This window comes from Diplotaxodon limnothrissa, linkage group LG23, assembly GCF_057381915.1.
Source record: "Diplotaxodon limnothrissa isolate DT_005_m linkage group LG23, D_limnothrissa_male_GT1.1, whole genome shotgun sequence".
NCBI classification, from domain to species: domain Eukaryota; kingdom Metazoa; phylum Chordata; class Actinopteri; order Cichliformes; family Cichlidae; genus Diplotaxodon; species Diplotaxodon limnothrissa.
In genome coordinates, this window is record NC_140617.1 from 42,668,467 (window position 1) to 42,679,020 (window position 10,554).

Below are 10,554 nucleotides of genomic sequence, written 5' to 3' on the forward strand. Positions count from 1 at the left end.
TACAAAGACATTCAGCGTCGGTATTCACTCTTTTAAAATGCCACTGAACACTGGAGTGAAATGGAGCCCTGATCCTCAGAGTTTTATTGTTGCTAACATTTCTTATAGATAGCACAGATAGTGCCCCACTGCAGTAATCACTCATGTCTAGATATTCCTGTTAAAACGGAGTTTTTCCTCCCCACTGTAACATGGCAAACATAGCAAACGGATAATCCAGCTGAAGCTTCAGACAGCCGTCATATGACAGTGAAACACTGCCATCTGCTGGACTCCAATAACAAAGACGCTGCTTTGACGGGTGAGGGAGTTTCAACAAGTCTGCAACGACTCAAGCATCAAACTACAGAAATATTACAGCGGACATGGTGCTCTAATGACTGCTTCATTAACGCAGGTCAGAAAGGATCAAACATATCAATAAATTATAAAACACAAAACGTCTCTTATTGCCCAGGGCTCAGGAAGTGAGTGTGTTCCTTATAGCCTATTAAACCTTAGCAGGTTATTTTGATGTGTTACAGATGAAACAGCTATCCAGTAACATTCAGCTACAAAAATGCTTTTTTATAATTACTTTTTTACAGCTTCGTATTGTAAGATGGTGACAGATGTACCCTTAGGCCCCCTCCTTGATTCAGAGAGGGTCTTTCCCTTTTCACGTAAATGGCCTCCTTGACTCCGCCCTCAAACCAGCGTTCATTGCAGTTATTGTTGACAATCACATTGTATCGTGTAACCATCCAGCTCACATATTCAATGTAAATGATTTGTTGAACTCAAGACATGATGAATGTTCCTGCATTAAAACACATCCAGCCTAGTGTTCTCACTCTCCCTAAATGGATCTGTTACATTAGTGATATGTGGGAGTTGTGTTTCAGTCTTTTCCACATGAGGACATTTACATTTAGTTTTTGCTTTACTGATGAGTGGCTGGTTAACCTGCAGTAGTTGAAGTATGTGTCGGTCGTCTGGAAGAGTAGGTGTAGAAGACGTCTTTAATGAATGTAATGCTCTGAAGGTGTCAGTGATTACTGTGAATTCATTATAAAAGTGGATTTCAGTGAATAAAGACAGGCCCTCATGGTGAAGCTCAGGAGTCCATAAAGTGTAACAGGAGAGCTGTGTCATACTTTCAGAGATTTTACATGAGCCAGTCTTTCAAAAAATACATAAATAAATAATTCATTCATTCATCCACAGAAAACACAATGCTCATATCTGAAAGTAAACTCTGATATATATCCCCGACTAGCGTTACTACTAAATAAAGGCTAAATAAATGACTAAATATATAAAGACACTCTCCAGAAGAAGAAGTTAAAGGGATTTTATTTATTGTACAAGCAATATCTTCATAAGAATTACAAATTCTGCAGACATATTACCTTCTTACTGAACCTGAATAACTCACACACAGACGTGTCTGCTGCTTATCTTTGTTCAAACATGATGTTTTATCTTCTCTTCAAAACACATTACTCATCTTTCTGGCATCGTGTTACATGAAAACACCTGCATTCTACCTGTGTCATTGTACCACAAAGACAATGATTGCAACACTGTGCTTGCAAAATAGAAGAAATAAGACGACCAGCAAATACATCAAAGATGGTAAAAGTGATTCCATCTTTGTGTCTCCTCCCATTGTTTCCCCAGTCTGTCTAGTTCCCATATTCCCAGGACACCGCTGGACAACAAGTGGGTATTCCAAGACTGAGAGACAGCCAGAGTTGGCAAAAGATCAGACATTCTTAAGTAGAAGTAAAAATACTATTGTTCCAGTGAAAGTTAAAGTACTGATTCAACTTCATTACTCAGCTAAAGCAAAAAAGTACAGGCTCGAAGCGCTTACAGAGAAAAGCATACAACAGAATGCTGATGGCGGCAGTAACACACACTTGGAGGAGAGGCTCCAGCCGTCCATTCCAGCCCTATCCCTAACATTAACTCTAACCATAACTTTAACCTTAACCCTATCAGGTCTTGTTTTACAAAGCGATTCATGATCAGAATAAAAAACACATTTACACATACCGATGATTTGTCACATAGCATCGTTACCTGTTGGGATGAGAACGTGTTGTTTCCAGAACACCACAAATTGGGGTGTCTGTAGCTCAGGTAGAGCAGGAAACCTACTAATCAGAAAGTTGCTGGTTCAATCCCCGCCTGCTCCAGCCTGCATGCCAAATATCCTTGGGCAAGATGCTAACCCCAAGTTGCTCTCCGATGCATCCATCGGGAGGATGAATGCGTATTAATGTTAGATAGAAAGCACTTACAGAGAAAAAGCATAGAAAAAAGTGAGTGCATGAATGAGGCAAGTTGTAGAGAGTAGAAAGGTTTTATACAAGAACCAGTTCATTTACCGTTATATTTTAGTTTCATTTTCAGTTCTGTACTTTTTACATGTAATATTGATTCATTAGATTGACTACATGTATTAGACCTAACTTGCTGACAGCAAATTTAAACGACCGTAATAATTTATTTTCAGCGTCTGAAATATTTATTTAGTTTGTTTTTTGTTTTCTTTTTGGCTCCTGATATTAGTCAACTACTATTTGTCAATGTTGAACTAATAATGAATCTAAGAACAGCTATTTGTCACGGTTGGCCAGCGTCAACCGTGGGGATGTGAGGAAGGAGGAGCCAGGCACGGAGCTCTGAATGCAAGCAGTGCGTTTATTTACAGTGAATGGAAAATAACAATAAATCCGCAGTGCGTTCCCGACTCCCGTGAAATGTCCTCTTCCCACTGCTAGTGTTCCTTGTCTCCGCTCCTCAGTGTCTGAGCACCCCGTGCTCGCTGCCCTCTCGTCTCCACGCTTCTCCTGGGGAGATAACAAACAGGCAGCCGTAAGACACATACAATGCGGCAGACTATCCGTACTGACTGGCCGAGAGACTAACGTGAAGTCACGCAATGATCCAGCATCAGAGAGAGCGCCACCGCATTCTTAAGTAGCTCCTCCGACAAGGCTTGATCAGCTGTGTGATGGTCTTCAGGTGTGGCCAACCACCTGGCAGGGCCACACCCACCAGGCCTGAAGGTGCCTGTAAACAGGTGCTCTCAGAAACGCCGGCATCCACACACACACACACACACACACACACACACCTGCAAGCAGGGAGAACGAGGGACAGCACACCAAAAACACACATGTCCATAACTGCTGGGTCGTTTAGACTCCTGAGCTGTGCACGAGGGGTCGAACACCCACTGGAAGGCCGGGCACTCGTTTTCAACCGTAATATACCTGATGTGCTCAGGTAACCTGTAGCGCCATGAAACCTCTGTCACACCAGGGCGCATAAAAAATGATGCTTTAAGAGACTGATGGGATCGGGCAGCAGGGAAAACATCCACAAAATGCTACTTTCAGTTTGACTCCCTAAGACTACCTAAACTAAGTAGAGTCATTACATGCTTGTTAAAAGCAAACTCTCATATAGTTTTTAATGTGCTTCTTTCATTACAATGACTAGATAAAGAATGTGGCCCTGTCTCTATTTAACACTGGCTACCCCAAAATGTTTCCAAACCTACAACCGTAACTTTCACTGAGAGATTTTTAGATACGGTTATTGAAGCTGTGGGGTTAATTTTTTAAGTAACACGAGACGAGAGGCAGCAGCATGCACACAAATATTGGCTAGCTAGTACCTTCATAAACCCTGTGCTGCTGGGTTTTTTATGAGAGAAGACAAATATGCTCAAATTACAAGTTTTCATCATTTATTATCAAACAGTCAGAATTTCAAAGTAGTTTTACATGGCACCATGGACCTCAGTCTCTCTGACTCAGAGAACAAGACTAGGAGCAAGACGAAGCAAGAAGATGCAATCACACAACAAACTGTGTAAACACACAGAGGGTCTTATAGTCCTGTTTGAGTGGGACCGGTTAAAATAACAAGAAACTATTTGCATGTTGTAAAATTCAAATTCTGTGATTTAGTTACAAAGATGAAAAGTTATGAGATATATGAAATTTCAAAGCAGTAAAATCTCATCATGTTAAAAGAAGGAGTTAAAGCTAAAAAAAAAAATTAAAAAAAATACCAATTCACCACTCTTGTGATTACTTCTTCCATCTTGGTAAGTTTTCAGTGTTTGGCATTACCAAAATGAGCTGTAACAATATGTCAGTAATATTGTGAGTATCCAGAAGACGTGGATATAAGCCAGAAAGTTGTGGAGTGTGTTTGTTTGAGCAAAATCTCGCTGATGGCTTAGATCCAGGCTATTTTAGCACCGGGTCTTGCCGCAGTTCTCTTAGCAAATCCAAATGTATTTCACACAGTTAAGTGTAAGTCATGTACATGTTGTTTGAGTAAATCCTCTCACTTAGTAAACACCATTTTTTTCATTATTTTTGATTAAACATACATTTATTCTGCTGTAACAATGTTCCCATTATCTTGATGGGAACATTATCTTGCTTCAATAAGTGGTGCAAAAGTTAACGGGAACGTTGCTCTGAGGAGAAACTACTTTGCGGCTCATTCAGAATTTGATAAAAACAAACAAAAAATGCTCTTATTTGAATAAAGAAAAAATAAATACAACATTATGTTTGAACAGAGATATAACATGCACTAAATTAACATTCAATGAGCCAGCCACTTGTTTGCATGAGATCTGAGACACTGGAAGCAGCAAAACAGCTTGTAACATGTTGTTTTGTGTGATTCGGGTGGACTGAAAGAGTCTAATATGGGTAAACTATTAATAATATCAATAAATGAAAGACTGCAGTTCAGTTTAGATACATGCAGCAAATAAAGAACTTTTGAGCATCCAGCAAAGTGATAACTGTCCTCTGCCCACTAAGTAGTGACTCTACAGCAGATTATATTTCATTTTCAGAGTTATTCTCCCTGACATGTAGGAGTGTAGAGGTTTAAAGTGAAATTCTTACATTGCTGTTATATTTGGTACAGGAAATATCAACCTTGAAAAATCCATAGAAATTAATTCATTTGTTGAAAACTTTGTTTTCATTTTTTCATTATTTAATGTTACTGAACTAAATGTGAGACAGCTTCACTTTGAATCTATGTAGGAAAATACAATTTGTAAAATTTTAAGTGATGGAAATTCTCTGAAGCAGAAAGCTGGTTCATAAATTTATTTTATCATTTCAGCAGAAAAAAGACAAGCTGAGTTCAGCAAATCCATGTAAGACAACTGAGTGCAGAAAAAGTGCTTTATTGCATTTTCACTATTCACTGTTTTTTTAAAGCAAGCTGAAGAAAAATCATGATAAGCAATAACATGAGATTGCAGCCAGGATGGCTGTCAACTTCAAATGAAGCAAAAAGCAACAATTCAAAACTAGCCAATTTGGACTGTACTATCCAAGTCAACTGGCTCTCCATTGTTACACTTTAAAACAACAATCCTGCGATCATAGCGTTGACCTGCATATATACAATTAGGACTTTTACTGCGACCATCATGCCTGCATTCAATAATTGAAAATTCATATTGTTGTTTTCCATTTCCATTACCACGTGAACAGATGGCATTGACCTGTCTTTCATTGGCCAAAATAAACGTGTTTGTATCTTTGCATGGAGTGTTATGATTGATTCCTCTCTCCCTTATCACTGTAGTACATTGGTCTGGCTGCATGAGTCCAATGACATGTTGTAGATAGAAGTCCTGGCTTGCAGACAGCTCCACAGCAGAAAACAGGCACAGCAGCAAGCAGACAAATTGAACCTTCATGATCCTCTGTTGAAGAAAAGGGAAAATAGTGTTCTTATTAAACAGCACAAATAACGTAGTTTGAGAAAAAAAGAGACTGATTTCCTCTGTGTGTGTTTGTTATTTCCATACTTTCTGAGACTGGAAGATCAGAATTCACAAAACAGCTTGTAGGATGTTGGGGTGTTTTTTGTGAACAGTTTGATAACTAAATTAAAAGAGCTGGGGCAAAACACAGCAGGGGGAACATTAACAGGAAAACTGTCAGTGTCTGTGAGATGTCTTCTTAATTCAGATCAAACTGAGGTTATTGTACTCGGCCCTGAAAACCTTAGAAAATCTTAGAAATATGGTCTCTAACCAGATTCTTACTCTGGATGGCATTACCTCCAGTAACACTGTGAGGAACCTTGGAGTCATTTTTGACCAGGACATGTCCTTCAACGCACATATTAAACAAATATGTAAGACTGCTTTCTTCCATTTGTGCAACATCTCTAAAGTTAGAAACATCCTGTCTCTTAGTGACGCTGAAAAACTAGTTCATGCATTTATTACTTCCAGGCTGGATGACTGTAATTCATTATTATCAGGAAGTCCTAAAAACTCCCTGAAAAGCCTTCAGCTAATCCAAAATGCTGCAGCAAGAGTCCTGACAGGGACTAGAAAGAGAGAGCATATTTCTCCTGTTTTGGCTTCCCTTCACTGGCTTCCTGTTAAATCCAGAATTGAATTCAAAATCCTGCTCCTCACATACAAGGTGTTAAATAATCAGACCCCATCTTATCTTAATGACCTTGTAGTACCATATCACCCTATTAGAGCGCTCCGCTCTCGCTCTGCAGACCTACTTGTTGTTCCTAGAGTATTTAAAAGTAGAATGGGAGGGAGAGCCTTCAGTTTTCAGGCCCCTCTTCTGTGGAACCAGCTTCCAGTTTGGATTCGGGAGACAGACACTATCTCTACTTTTAAAATTAGGCTTCAAACTTTCCTTTTTGCTAAAGCATATATGCTTTAGCAAAAAGGAAACCTCTCACCCTTTGCTTTAGAGAAGGAAGACAGGATAAAGACATGCTGTGGAAGAGAGACAGAGGTTAATAACAGATATGATTCAATGCAGAGAGGTCTATCAATACATAGTGAGTGAGAAAGGTGACTGGAAAGGAAAAACTCAATGCATCATGGGAATCCCCCGGCAGCCTACATCTATTGCAGCATAACTAAGGGAGGATTCAGGGTCACCTGGTCCAGCCCTAACTATATGCTTTAGCAAAAAGGAAAGTTTTAAGCCTAAACCCTTCCTGTTTGTATGTTTTCTAGAACATATCCGCTCTCAACCTAATTTTTCTGCTAAAAATGATGCAAAAGAGTAGATAATGCTGAAACAGGAAGTATTAAAATATTTTTAATAACAACACAAAATGCCAGTGTTCATTAATTTTATAGCAGTCTTAATAATCAATAGACTATCCTTTTGGTTCAATATCATCTTGCAGCTGTTTCTTGTAGTCCACAATCACATTTTTGCTTTTGTCTTCTGGCATTGTAGATCACTCCTTATATAATGTGAGTAATAATGTGAACTGTAGCTTCACAACCACAAGTTGTCACGCATTACTGTGGGCTTTATTGATTATGGAGTTATTTACAGTAATGCCCTCTGTTCCTTCTTAAAGTAAGTAACATAAACACATTCCTAATTTACCAACAGTGGACCAACTTTCTATCATTTATTTATTTATTATTCACTTGTTTATTTAAATCATTTATTCTGTTATTGTAAAATGTGTAAGAAATGTTTTTTATTGAGCATCTGGAACACCAAGAGTGACGGGCCTCCCGAGGGTCTGAGAAAGCTGATGTAGTTACTCAATGAACCGCACACCTTGTATACTCCATATAACATTTTTATTGCACTTACCAATTGCAGCTTCAGTGTGATTATGATTAGATGCCACTATTTACTTGTTTACTGTAAACAAACTGTAAACTTTAAATCAATTTCCTGCCTCTGAATCATTCGTTGTATTATTTGATGCTGATGATTTAGACTTGAAATTAACCTTTATTGCATTTATACATATGTGGGAAATTTGTAAGTATATGCAGCATTAACAGAAAACAAACATAAAAATTAATGATAAAAATCTTTAATAAAGTTAAAAAGAAATAATGAAACAATTTCTTAATTAAGTTCAGAAAACATCAACACTACAACAAAATATGGCAAAATTATAGATGTTAACACAATAATCATCTATAATAACCTTTATCAGAGACCAACCACATGTGTGCTGTAGTGGGCCAAAGGTGGAGGAGAGAATTCGTAAGCATCCCTGTACTGTGGAGACTAATTTAAATTTGCATCTATTCCTTCAGACTCAATATATATTTGGTCATACCTTTATCATCTGAGAAGGGGTTCTCTCCACCAAAGAAGCAAAAACGTTAAGAAAAGAGATGACAGCATCTGGATAAAACAGGAGTGAATATTAGCACAGTAGGTGAATATGGAAGGAGATAGAGAATGATTTTAAAAGTTGCCTTTCTGCTCGACAAATAATTCAAGCTAACATGGAAGCTTGAAAAATGAAATGAGTGACCTTAGCTAGATTTGTACATTTGATCTTGGAGGGGTGTGAGGCAGCACAACATAGACAGCAAGGAAAGTGATAGGAAGACAGCATCTGCAGACTGTTAAAGCTTCTTTTAATTGTGCTTTATTTTCTGGCATCACCTTTCAACCATTGTTTCACAAAACAGAAGAACTCGGCAGTCAAAATCTCCCCTGCTTTATATAGAATTCCACTCACATCTGAACCTCATTAACCTCTACCATTGGGAAAACAGGGTAGACTAAATAACAGTCTAGGCAAAGAAACGGGAATAAAATCATTTTTGCACTTAACAAACTCATTCACCCAACTAAACGGTTTGAAAAGTCAATCTCTGCACAAAATCTGACTCATGAGGTTATTTTATAGGAAATAAACAATTTTACACAAAAGAAACACCCCTTCATTTGGTTATACCCAATTGACATGATCAATGACATCATATCCTATATAATCAGGAAGTACTAGGGCGGCCCCTCCCACATACCTGTTTTACACATAGGACCTGCTCAAAGGAACACACAATGATAAGTATAACCAAATGAAAGATTCAAATCAACTAATGATGAAGTGACATTTAGCTTTAAGAACATTTGCACTGCAGTAATGAATATAACCAATGCTACCACAAATAGACCCGGGATAGTATGCAGAGGCAAGGTTACATGTGCTGTGTTTACATTAAAGCATTATGATTGACTATAAGATAAAAGAACACAAATGACAAATGGTAAATGAATTCAGTCCGAGCCACTTTGACACAAGGGGTAAGGAAACAATTCAATTTTATTTATTTAGCGCCAAATCACAACAAAAGTCGCCTCAAGGCGCTTCATAGATACAGAGAAAAACCCAACAATCATATGACCCCCTATGAGCAAGCACTTTGGCAACAGTGGGAAGGAAAAACTCCCTTTTAACAGGAAGAAACCTCCGGCAGAACCAGGCTCAGGGAGGGGCGGGGCCATCTGCTGCGACCGGTTGGGGTGAGAGAAGGAAGACAGGATAAAAGACATGCTGTGGAAGAGAGACAGAGGTTAATAACAGATATGATTCAATGCAGAGAGGTCTGTTAACACATAGTGAGTGAGAAAGGTGACTGGAAAGGAAAACCTCAATGCATCATGGGAATCCCCCGGCAACCTACGTCTATTGCAGCATAACTAAGGGAGGATTCAGGGTCACCTGGTCCAGCCCCAACTATATGCTTTAGCAAAAAGGAAAGTTTGAAGCCTAATCTTAAAAGTAGAGATAGTGTCTGTCTCCCGAATCCAAACTGGAAGCTGGTTCCACAGAAGAGGGGCCTGAAAACTGAAGGCTCTGCCTCCCATTCTACTTTTAAATACTCTAAGAACAACAAGTAGGCCTGCAGAGCAAGAGCGAAGCGCTCTAATAGGGTGATATGGTACTACAAGGTCATTAAGATAAGATGGGGCCTGATTATTTAAGACCTTGTATGTGAGGAGCAGGATTTTAAATTCAATTCTGGATTTAACAGGAAGCCAATGAAGGGAAGCCAAAACAGGAGAAATCTGCTCTCTCTTTCTAGTCCCTGTCAGGACTCTTGCTGCAGCATTTTGGATTAGCTGAATTGTGTGTCTCCAGAAAAGTGGATAACGTAAGATGATTTGTATTTTTTATTTATTTATTTTTACACACAAACTTAACACATTCTTTTTAGTGAAGTGTTGTCATCAAGTTTTTTTCCTGATGCTGTTTTCTGTGAGTGAGCAGCAGCGCCCTCTGCAGTTTGTGTGTAAAAGCTTACAGCACCTGGTATTCCCAGGCGGTCTCCCATCCAAGTACTGACCAGGCCCGACCCTGCTTAGCTTCCGAGATCAGACAAGATCAGGCGTGTTCAGGAAGCTACAGACTGCAGGAACAACTGCTGACAGTCTGGAAACTAAAGCCAGGAGATAATGTTGGTGCATCTTTCACCTGCTGATGCTTTCAGACACATGAAGTCACACTGAGCTGAACCGCAGTGATCCCATTAAGCCTTGAAGTTAGCTGGATAAGACAGCGTTCTGTTTCACAGTAAAGGCCTCAGAGAGTTGTTGCTAACCAAAGTCTATCTTGTACAGCCACGCAGCATCTAATGACGTTTTGTAACCTGCCACTGCGAAGGAGCAGTGAAATGATTGCTGTTTTAGCGCACATACACAGTGTGGTGATCAGTATAAGGACATTAAAGTGATGTTGCAGAAAGCTGCATCT

At 39.1% G+C, this 10,554-nt stretch overlaps 1 pseudogene; it reads right to left on the reverse strand.

The window, feature by feature from the left end:
• Positions 1–10,098: 10,098 nt before the first annotated feature.
• On the reverse strand, positions 10,099–10,218 carry LOC146608761 (5S ribosomal RNA; annotated as a pseudogene).
• Between the last annotated feature and the right edge of the window lie 336 nt (positions 10,219–10,554).